The sequence below is a fragment of the Protomyctophum bolini genome (assembly GCF_963924005.1).
Source record: "Protomyctophum bolini genome assembly, chromosome: 6".
Classification (NCBI taxonomy): Eukaryota; Metazoa; Chordata; class Actinopteri; order Myctophiformes; family Myctophidae; genus Protomyctophum; species Protomyctophum bolini.
Genome location: NC_137867.1, coordinates 49,311,155 through 49,323,584, shown reverse-complemented (window position 1 = coordinate 49,323,584; position 12,430 = coordinate 49,311,155). Strand labels below are relative to the sequence as shown.

Sequence of the window (12,430 nt, the reverse complement as noted above, 5' to 3'; positions counted from 1 at the left end):
TATGTAACGATGCTGTCCTGTGTCCCACATGTCAGCTGTACTGTATGTAACGATGCTGTCCTGTGTCCCACATGTCAGCTGTACTGTATGTAACGATGCTGCCCTGTGTCCCACATGTCAGCTGTACTGTATGTAACGATGCTGTCCTGTGTCCCACATGTCAGCTGTACTGTATGTAACGATGCTGCCCTGTGTCTGACATGTCAGCTGTACTGTATGTAACGATGCTGTCCTGTGTCTGACATGTCAGCTGTACTGTATGTAACGATGCTGTCCTGTGTCCCACATGTCAGCTGTACTGTATGTAACGATGCTGTCCTGTGTCCCACATGTCAGCTGTACTGTATGTAACGATGCTGTCTTGTGTCCCACATGTCAGCTGTACTGTATGTAACGATGCTGCCCTGTGTCCCACATGTCAGCTGTACTGTATGTAACGATGCTGTCCTGTGTCCCACATGTCAGCTGTACTGTATGTAACGATGCTGTCCTGTGTCCCACATGTCAGCTGTACTGTATGTAACGATGCTGTCCTGTGTCCCACATGTCAGCTGTACTGTATGTAACGATGCTGTCCTGTGTCCCACATGTCAGCTGTACTGTATGTAACGATGCTGCCCTGTGTCCCACATGTCAGCTGTACTGTATGTAACGATGCTGTCCTGTGTCCCACATGTCAGCTGTACTGTATGTAACGATGCTGTCCTGTGTCCCACATGTCAGCTGTACTGTATGTAACGATGCTGCCCTGTGTCTGACATGTCAGCTGTACTGTATGTAACGATGCTGCCCTGTGTCCCACATGTCAGCTGTACTGTATGTAACGATGCTGCCCTGTGTCTGACATGTCAGCTGTACTGTATGTAACGATGCTGCCCTGTGTCCCACATGTCAGCTGTACTGTATGTAACGATGCTGCCCTGTGTCCCACATGTCAGCTGTACTGTATGTAACGATGCTGTCCTGTGTCTGACATGTCAGCTGTACTGTATGTAACGATGCTGTCCTGTGTCTGACATGTCAGCTGTACTGTATGTAACGATGCTGTCCTGTGTCCCACATGTCAGCTGTACTGTATGTAACGATGCTGTCCTGTGTCCGACATGTCAGCTGTACTGTATGTAACGATGCTGTCCTGTGTCCGACATGTCAGCTGTACTGTATGTAACGATGCTGTCCTGTGTCCCACATGTCAGCTGTACTGTATGTAACGATGCTGCCCTGTGTCTGACATGTCAGCTGTACTGTATGTAACGATGCTGTCCTGTGTCCCACATGTCAGCTGTACTGTATGTAACGATGCTGTCCTGTGTCTGACATGTCAGCTGTACTGTATGTAACGATGCTGTCCTGTGTCCGACATGTCAGCTGTACTGTATGTAACGATGCTGTCCTGTGTCTGACATGTCAGCTGTACTGTATGTAACGATGCTGTCCTGTGTCTGACATGTCAGCTGTACTGTATGTAACGATGCTGTCCTGTGTCCCACATGTCAGCTGTACTGTATGTAACGATGCTGCCCTGTGTCTGACATGTCAGCTGTACTGTATGTAACGATGCTGCCCTGTGTCTGACATGTCAGCTGTACTGTATGTAACGATGCTGTCCTGTGTCCCACATGTCAGCTGTACTGTATGTAACGATGCTGCCCTGTGTCCGACATGTCAGCTGTACTGTATGTAACGATGCTGTCCTGTGTCCCACATGTCAGCTGTACTGTATGTAACGATGCTGCCCTGTGTCCCACATGTCAGCTGTACTGTATGTAACGATGCTGTCCTGTGTCCCACATGTCAGCTGTACTGTATGTAACGATGCTGCCCTGTGTCTGACATGTCAGCTGTACTGTATGTAACGATGCTGTCCTGAGTCCCACATGTCAGCTGTACTGTATGTAACGATGCTGTCCTGTGTCCCACATGTCAGCTGTACTGTATGTAACGATGCTGCCCTGTGTCTGACATGTCAGCTGTACTGTATGTAACGATGCTGCCCTGTGTCTGACATGTCAGCTGTACTGTATGTAACGATGCTGCCCTGTGTCTGACATGTCAGCTGTACTGTATGTAACGATGCTGCCCTGTGTCCCGACATGTCAGCTGTACTGTATGTAACGATGCTGCCCTGTGTCCCACATGTCAGCTGTACTGTATGTAACGATGCTGTCCTGTGTCCGACATGTCAGCTGTACTGTATGTAACGATGCTGTCCTGTGTCCCACATGTCAGCTGTACTGTATGTAACGATGCTGTCCTGTGTCCCACATGTCAGCTGTACTGTATGTAACGATGATGCCCTGTGTCCGACATGTCAGCTGTACTGTATGTAACGATGCTGTCCTGTGTCCCACATGTCAGATGTACTGTATGTAACGATGCTGCCCTGTGTCTGACATGTCAGCTGTACTGTATGTAACGATGCTGTCCTGTGTCTGACATGTCAGCTGTACTGTATGTAACGATGCTGTCCTGTGTCCCACATGTCAGCTGTACTGTATGTAACGATGCTGTCCTGTGTCTGACATGTCAGCTGTACTGTATGTAACGATGCTGTCCTGTGTCTGACATGTCAGCTGTACTGTATGTAACGATGCTGTCCTGTGTCCCACATGTCAGCTGTACTGTATGTAACGATGCTGCCCTGTGTCCCACATGTCAGCTGTACTGTATGTAACGATGCTGTCCTGTGTCCCACATGTCAGCTGTACTGTATGTAACGATGCTTTGCCGTCCATGCACGTTGTAACTGGCTGCTCTCCCACAGTCAAACTGGCAGTGTTTATGTCCTTTGTACAAGGTATTATACTTCTGATTATGTGGACATAAATAAACATTTAAAATGTGTGTGTGTGTGTGTGTGTGTGTGTGTGTGTGTGTGTGTGTGTGTGTGTGTGTGTGTGTGTGTGTGTGTGTGTGCGCGCGTCACTGTGTCTGCATACATTTACATTGTAAATGTATGCAAACTAAACAAACTGTCAACGCTGCCCACCAATATGACTGACACACACACCCACACCCACACACACACACACACACACACACACCCCCACACACACACACACACACACACACACACACACACACACACACACACACACACACACACACACACACACACGTGTGTGTGTTGATACCGATTCTAGCCCCTGAATAAAGTGTGAATAAATAATAAAGAGTTAATTAAAAGTGATCCCGGTTGGTACAGTATGTACAGTATCAGCAGGACAAACAAACCGAGGCTCAAGTGGGTCAAAGTTCTGTGGAACAACTTCTAATATTTGCACAGTAGTTTCTTTGGCCTCTGATGGAGGCCAGCTGTGTCGGTGTGCGCGCGTGTGCGTGTGCGTCGTTGCACTTTTACTCGAGTAACTTTCGATTACCGGACAATTTCTATATTTGCAGTATCGATACTTTTACTTAAGGTAAACAAAATGTGGTATACATTTTCCAGCAGTGCTGTTTTACCCAGAGCCAGAGTTCTAGTGTTTAATGGGGGGGGAAGTGTTATGAAGCGTTTCTAAGTGAGACAAATGGAAAAGGGACTGTATTGTTATCGGGTTCTCTCTCTCACGGAGTCAACAACCCACGGACAGACCAACAGACTCTCAACCGGTGGTCCGGGGACCACATGAAAAGTGTACTTACACAACATGAAAAGTGTACTTGGCGTAAGTGACCTTAAACTCAATGTCTGCCAACGACTTAATTAACTGCTTTTTTAGCAACTCCCGTAGCGCCAACGACGTCTTTATCGCCTTTTTAACCCATTTGGACCCTGAGCTCCATTCTACAAAAGTCTTCTGAATCTGAACAAACCTCAACTTCACCTCCTAGACTGTATTACCTTAATAAACATGGTCATGAATACTTTCTGCTTCCAGTCACTAGTTTAAAGTCTCATTTCTAATGTCATAATATTCTTTTTGGAAAATGATGGTCCCATTTAAAAAAAATGACCATAAAGTCGCGCATGTTCTGAGGGGCGTGGCTACCGTTACAGTCTATGAACGGGATCCCCCACCCACTCGAGTCAAAATAAAGACCAACGAAGAAGAAATGTCATCAAACGGTGGTTCTGTGGCTCAAATGCTCAATAGCTGGACCTTGATGTGAAAAGGGTTGAAAACCAGTGGACGGTCACTGGATGACCATGTGACCATGTGACCATGTGACCGCGGTGGTACTGACGGTGTTGTGAAACCCGATGCCCGCTGGCACCGACACGCCCCCGAGCTGCACCCCCAGAATAGCACCCGTTGAACACACACACGCACACACACACACACACACACACACACACACACACACACACACACAGAGAGAGATAGAAATGCCATTAAATGGGGGGTCCTTGAAATTAAAATGGTTGGGAGTCTCTGCTAGAGCTGTAAACATCTCCTCTTATGGGGGGTCCCTGTGTAAACATCTCCTCTCATGGGGGGTCCCTGTGTAAACATCTCCTCTCATGGGGGGTCCCTGTGTAAACATCTCCTCTCATGGGGGGTCCCTGTGTAAACATCTCCTCTCATGGGGGGTCCCTGTGTAAACATCTCCTCTCATGGGGGGTCCCTGTGTAAACATCTCCTCTCATGGGGGGTCCCTGTGTAAACATCTCCTCTTATGGGGGGTCCCTGTGTAAACATCTCCTCTTATGGGGGGTCCCTGTGTAAACATCTCCTCTCATGGGGGGTCCCTGTGTAAACATCTCCTCTTATGGGGGGTCCCTGTGTAAACATCTCCTCTCATGGGGGGTCCCTGTGTAAACATCTCCTCTCATGGGGGGTCCCTGTGTAAACATCTCCTCTCATGGGGGGTCCCTGTGTAAACATCTCCTCTTATGGGGGGTCCCTGTGTAAACATCTCCTCTTATGGGGGGTCCCTGTGTAAACATCTCCTCTTATGGGGGGTCCCTGTGTAAACATCTCCTCTTATGGGGGGTCCCTGGCATATCTTTTCAAACGGGGGTCCGCGGGGCAATGTGGGGGTCCTCCACATGGAGACGGTCTGAAAAAGGTATGACATTAATTGCAAAAGGAAAAAAAAGATGAATCGATTAATAATTTTGTCACTATTTCAAAGTTACATGAACCAGGTGACCGGCCGGCGTGGGTTCTGAGCCCTCGTTTGGTCTAACTCTCATCCAATAGAAGGCTCTGGTTTAAACAACCGGGAAGGGGGGGGGGGTGTGTGTGTGTGTGTGTGTCTGTGTGTGTGTGCGTGTGTGTGTGTGTGTGTGTGTGTGTGTGTGTGTGTGTGTGTGTGTGAGCGTGTGTGTGTGTGTGTGCGTGAGTGTATGAGAGAGAGAGAGAGAGTTTGACACAGAGTTGACTTCTCTGGAGAGAGAGAGATAGAGAGACAGAGAGACAGAGAGAGAGAGAGAGAGAGAGAGAGAGAGAGAGAGAGAGAGAGAGAGAGAGAGAGACACACAGAGAGACAGAGAGAGAGAGAGAGAGAGAGAGAGAGAGAGAGTTACGTAACAGGAGAGGGATGAAGCATGTTGACCCCCGGTGTCACATTGCTATTTATGTGTGTGTGTGTGTGACACACACACAGTCACACACACACACACACACACACACACACACACACACACACACACACACACACACACACACACACACACACACACACACACACACACACACACACACACACACGGCTCTCAAAGTGGGGTCCTTGCAAAGTGTGTTAATAGGGTTAAATGTACACATTTAGTGGTTAAACTCACTCACTGTTTGAGAAAAAAAGCCGATCTACAAGCTCACAATGTGTCCTTCTGACTCTTATAGAGTGGCTACAACATGTTATAACCTTTCATGGTCTTACAGAACGTGGCTTCCTGTGTTTACAGGACAGATACAACGCTTTGACATTTCACAACGCTGCGTTCGTTCTGGAACGCAGTGGAAGTGAAGTCCACGGGGGAAGTGAAGTCCACGGGGAAGTGAAGTCCACGGGGCATGATGTAAAAAAGAACAGAAAACACTAGAGTAACGATGCCAGTGGCCTGCGCTGCTTTCTCTGAGAATCATCAAAATACATAATTACTGCCCGGCTACCGATGCTAAGGAGGCTGTAAAAGATACACTGACACGGTTGTTGTTGTTGTTGTTGTTGTTAGTTAAAGGGACACTTCACCCTTTTTGCAAAAAAATATATGTTAATGACGTTTAGAAGCTTTAGAACACTTTCCTGGGGGTCTTTATGTGTGTAATATGTGGTTTTAGATATTTTAGATTGTAGCAGTGAGCCTGTTGTCTCTGATGTCATGGACACTGGGCTCACTTCCTTCCTGGACTACATGTTGTCTCAGTAAGACAGCTCTCCCCCCTATCCACAAGGAGGAGCAGTGCACCAAATCATTATGGGAATTGTAGTCCAGGAAGGTAGTGAGACCAGTGTCCATGACATCAGAGACACCGGGCTCACTGCTACAATCTAAAATATCTAAAACCACATATTACACACATAAAGACCCCCAGGGAAGTGTTCTAAAGCTTCTAAACGTCATTAACATATATTTTTTTTGCAAAAAGGGTGAAGTGTCCCTTTAAGATAGCAGATCTACAAGCTCACAGCACGTCGTCGTGCGGTGCTGGTGAAAGTTTGCAGATCTGCAATTTGTCATAATGAGGAAGTAAAGTGCAGGGCTGAAATGGTTAAATCGTTATCCGGTACAAAATGCTTTCACTATTGTGGTGACGATGGTTTAAACTGCTAAGTTAAGTGGTTAATTACACCCAATTAGAAAAACATAGGTCTATATTATTTTTTTGTTTGTTTGTTTGTTTTAGTTTGTAGTGTTTTAGTTTGGGGTTTTTTTTTTCATGTCGATTGAAGAAGAAAAAAGGTTAAGTAGCTTTTGGGTCGTAAATGTCGGCCTCGATGCATTGTCTGTGAATTGTCCTGCACCAATCAGAGACCTGTGTCTATAATATATCACAGCATAACTCCGCCCTATCAGAGACCTGTGTCTATAATATATCACAGCATAACTCCGCCCTATCAGAGACCTGCGTCTATAATATATCACAGCATAACTCCGCCCTATCAGAGACCTGTGTCTATAATATATCACAGCATAACTCCGCCCTATCAGAGACCTGTGTCTATAATATATCACAGCATAACTCCGCCCTATCAGAGACCAGCGTCTATAATATATCACAGCATAACTCCGCCCTATCAGAGACCAGCTGTGTCGATAATATCACAGCATTACTCCGCCCAATCACAGACCAGCTGTGTCGATAATATCACAGCATTACTCCGCCCAATCAGAGACCAGCTGTGTCGATAATAACACAGCATTACTCTGCCCTATCAGAGACCAGCTGTGTCGATAATATCACAGCATAACTCTGCCCAATCAGAGACCAGCTGTGTCGATAATAACACAGCATTACTCTGCCCAATTATTAGATTACAGTAGAATTCAACTCTGAGTGAGAACATTACAGTAGAATTCAACTCTGAGGGAGTAGATTACAGTAGAATTCAACTCTGAGGGAGAACATTACAGTAGAATTCAACTCTGAGGGAGTAGATTACAGTAGAATTCAACTCTGAGGGAGTAGATTACAGTAGAATTCAACTCTGAGGGAGAACATTACAGTAGAATTCAACTCTGAGGGAGAACATTACAGTAGAATTCAACTCTGAGGGAGAACATTACAGTAGAATTCAACTCTGAGGGAGAACATTACAGTAGAATTCAACTCTGAGGGAGAACATTACAGTAGAATTCAACTCTGAGGGAGAACATTACAGTAGAATTCAACTCTGAGGGAGAACATTACAGTAGAATTCAACTCTGAGGGAGAACATTACAGTAGAATTCAACTCTGAGGGAGAACATTACAGTAGAATTCAACTCTGAGGGAGAACATTACAGTAGAATTCAACTCTGAGGGAGAACATTACAGTAGAATTAAACTCTGAGGGAGTAGATTACAGTACAGATCCTGTTAAGAGATATAATAAATCATATAAATCCATATCCATGTCATGGTAGACATCAGTCCGTGTTGGACAAAACGGTTTTAAATCAGTTCATTCATTTACGATCCAGGGCAAGAAAGAAAAGAGAAGAAAGTTGAGTCTGCAGATCAAGATCCTCCAGTGATTTGAGTCTTTAACGCGATTGACTGTTTAATCTTCTTAAACACTAAAGCCTTTAGCCCATTCTGACCTGAGATCAGATTCATACGAGGTTTCCACTGGACACACACTGGGTCTGATTAACCCATTCTGACCTGAGATCAGATTCATACGAGGTTTCCACTGGACACACACTGGGTCTGATTAACCCATTCTGACCTGAGATCAGATTCATACGAGGTTTCCACTGGAAACACACTGGGTCTGATTAACCCATTCTGACCTGAGATCAGATTCTAAAAATGTCAGTCGTTCTTCGATTTTTCAAAAAAATAGCAGACCTACAAGCTCGTAGCGCGCCAAGCTTGTAGATCTGCTATTTTTCAATAGCTAAAGCATAACATAACGCTGACACCAAAAGGGGTTCCCGGCTCCAAAATGGGTTAAACAACCGTCAACCCAATCCAAATGTTAGCGCCACGCTCCACACGGATGACTCAATGACGCAAATATTACGCGAGAAACGTGGTGGCAAAAACAATGTGAAAATAGCCAATCTACAAGCTCTACAACGCCTCGCAGTGCATTGGGGCTGCTTGTATTGGGGGGGGGGGGGGATTCCATGAGCCTGTTTTTGAAGGTCTACAAGTTCACAGCGTCGCCAGACATTGTGTGAGCTCCTAGATCGTCATCCACACAGGACAGGAACCAGGCCCCTGTCAGCGTCATTACATAACGTCTCTGCTTCCTGCTGCAGCTGTGATGTTTACCACTCAATCTGTGGGATTGTTAATGGCATTTAATGTTTGGAGAAAAAAAATCACACCCGTGTGAAGTGAGGGGCGCTAATATATTAGCGCCCCTCACTTCACACCCGTGTGATTTTTTTGTGTTTTTCTTTTTTTGCGGAGCAACCACTCCTATGAGGAGCCTGGCTGTATCCGTCCGTCCGTCTGTCCGAGCAGGAAATTTGCGTTTGGTTGGTTTTCACCACCAAGTGTCCCTGTTGCGCAGCCTAACACACACATATTAACTGTATATGATTTTGGACGTGACAGTACAGTACAGTGACAGTACAGTAGAGGGACCCCCTGGGGACCCCCACACGGTAACTGTCATTTCTCAACCGTTTAGGACGCGGGGCGGCTCGCCCGGGAACCGGCCCGGCCCCCTGGGTGCGTTCCTGGGGGTCTGGACGTTCCGGGGACCCCCGTTTTAGAGGGTCGTCCCCCCCCCACCCAGTTCAAATATGATACTTTTGGGCGGTCAGCCTAAGATGAACCACTAACTACCCCAAGAGGCTTCCAGTTACCAGACAGACGGACAGAAAGAGAACAGCTTGCACAACTCTGTCTGACTGGCAGAGTTTACGTTGGGGGAGTGAACCCGCTCTGAGTCTGAGTGAGGTCACAGGTCAGGTCTCTTGAAGTTGTGTGTAAACCAAAGCACTTCTGAAGCTCGTCCAACACAAACAAACCTGTCAGCTTTATACTCGGGAATATCATGTGTACAGTAGGACTAACTGCTTTAAATGATAATAATAGAGTATTCACTCTGAATGAACACACACACACACACACACACACACACACACACAAAACTCTGTCCAGTACAGCACAAGCATTGGTCGCACCCCCCACCTCACATTTAGCACAGTGGGGTCCAGGGGACACCGTGGGGTCTAGGGGACACAGTGGGGTCCAGGGGACACAGTGGGTTCCAGGGTGGTATTCAGGGGACACAGGGATAAGGGTTAAGGGGGCAAGATATAGCCCCTGTGACTAAAACAACACACTGAGAACAACCACTCTGTCAAAACAACACACTGTGAACAACCACTCTGTCAAAACAACACACTGTGAACAACCACTCTGTCAAAACAACACTAGCACTGTGAACAACCACTCTGTCAAAACAACACACTGTGAACAACCACTCTGTCAAAACAACACACTGTGAACAACCACTCTGTCAAAACAACACACTGTGAACAACCACTCTGTCAAAACAACACACTGAGAACAACCACTCTGTCAAAACAACACACTGAGAACAACCACTCTGTCAAAACAACACACTGTGAACAACCACTCTGTCAAAACAACACACTGAGAACAACCACTCTGTCAAAACAACACACTGAGAACAACCACTCTGTCAAAACAACACACTGTGAACAACCACTCTGTCAAAACAACACACTGAGAACAACCACTCTGTCAAAACAACACACTGTGAACAACCACTCTGTCAAAACAACACACTGAGAACAACCACTCTGTCAAAACAACACACTGTGAACAACCACTCTGTCAAAACAACACACTGAGAACAACCACTCTGTCAAAACAACACACTGAGAACAACCACTCTGTCAAAACAACACACTGAGAACAACCACTCTGTCAAAACAACACACTGAGAACAACCACTCTGTCAAAACAACACACTGTGAACAACCACTCTGTCAAAACAACACACTGAGAACAACCACTCTGTCAAAACAACACACTGTGAACAACCACTCTGTCAAAACAACACACTGAGAACAACCACTCTGTCAAAACAACACACTGAGAACAACCACTCTGTCAAAACAACACACTGTGAACAACCACTCTGTCAAAACAACACACTGAGAACAACCACTCTGTCAAAACAACACACTGTGAACAACCACTCTGTCAAAACAACACACTGTGAACAACCACTCTGTCAAAACAACACACTGTGAACAACCACTCTGTCAAAACAACACTAGCACTGAGAACAACCACTCTGTCAAAACAACACTAGCACTGAGAACAACCACTCTGTCAAAACAACACTAGCACTGAGAACAACCACTCTGTCAAAACAACACACTGAGAACAACCACTCTGTCAAAACAACACACTGTGAACAACCACTCTGTCAAAACAACACACTGTGAACAACCACTCTGTCAAAACAACACTAGCACTGAGAACAACCACTCTGTCAAAACAACACACTGTGAACAACCACTCTGTCAAAACAACACACTGTGAACAACCACTCTGTCAAAACAACACACTGAGAACAACCACTCTGTCAAAACAACACACTGTGAACAACCACTCTGTCAAAACAACACACTGTGAACAACCACTCTGTCAAAACAACACACTGTGAACAACCACTCTGTCAAAACAACACTAGCACTGAGAACAACCACTCTGTCAAAACAACACTAGCACTGAGAACAACCACTCTGTCAAAACAACACTAGCACTGAGAAACAACCACTCTGTCAAAACAACACACTGAGAACAACCACTCTGTCAAAACAACACTAGCACTGAGAACAACCACTCTGTCAAAACAACACACTGAGAACAACCACTCTGTCAAAACAACACTAGCACTGAGAACAACCACTCTGTCAAAACAACACTAGCACTGAGAACAACCACTCTGTCAGACACATTTACACTCACTCAAGATATTCAACAATGTTCACTCATTCATTCATTCATTCACACTCCACTGTCGTTAGGGAATGCCTTATAGAGCGTCGCAGTCCCGCCCCCGTTCATGACGACGCCAGGCCCAAGAAATGATTCCCAATGCATTTTTCCCCATAGACATTTTACCCATAGACATTTTACCCATAGACATTTTACCCATAGACATTTCAAAAAGTATTTATTTAAAGACGGTTACGCCGCGGACAAAGCCAACTGGAGTCGTGACAAATCGTGACAACAAACACAATATTTTGGACCAAAAAAATAATTTGCAAAGAAGAAAAACAACAACAACAAAAGGGTTGTATAAACCTGCCGTTTTTTTGTCTTCTTTCTAATTCTTTGTTCGGCCCAAAAACATTGCGTTTGTCGTCATGATTTGTCACGACTGGAGTCGGCTTTTGTACGAGGCTTAAAAGGTCCTTAAATGAATACTTTTTGAAATGGAGGAAAGTTAACGGGGAATCATTTCCTGGGCCCTGGTAGGGGGCTCTATATTATGCCTTGATAGTGTAGTTACCGTTAGGCGGTGGTGGTGGGACTCCTCCACCTCCTCGTCTGCCGTTAGGCGGTGGTGGTGGGACTCCTCCACCTCCTCCTCGTCGTCTCCAGAGCTGGTGGTGTCGTCTAGAAGACCTTCTCCTTCTTCTTCTCCTTCTTCACGGCCCTTGGAGGAGAAGTCCATGCTGGAGCCGCCATCGTCATCGTCACCACCATCATCAACGTCATTGATGACAGCTACTCCCTCAGACACAGTGTCCATCATCCCCATCAGACACGCAGACCTGCTCCTCTGCTGTGGTTGCTGCTGCTGCTGGCTTCCCCCGAACCTCTGATGCTGA

The 12,430-nt window shown here is 46.0% G+C and overlaps 1 protein-coding gene across 1 annotated transcript in view; it reads right to left on the bottom strand.

Moving 5' to 3' along the window:
- LOC308317083 (uncharacterized protein) overlaps positions 1-12,138 on the bottom strand; it is a gene marked incomplete at its 3' end in the record, with an annotated part of 110,115 nt that extends 97,977 nt beyond the window's left edge. Inside the window, exon 1 of the mRNA XM_080765874.1 lies at positions 12,109-12,138. The remainder of the gene's footprint in view (positions 1-12,108) is intronic.
- Between the last annotated feature and the right edge of the window lie 292 nt (positions 12,139-12,430).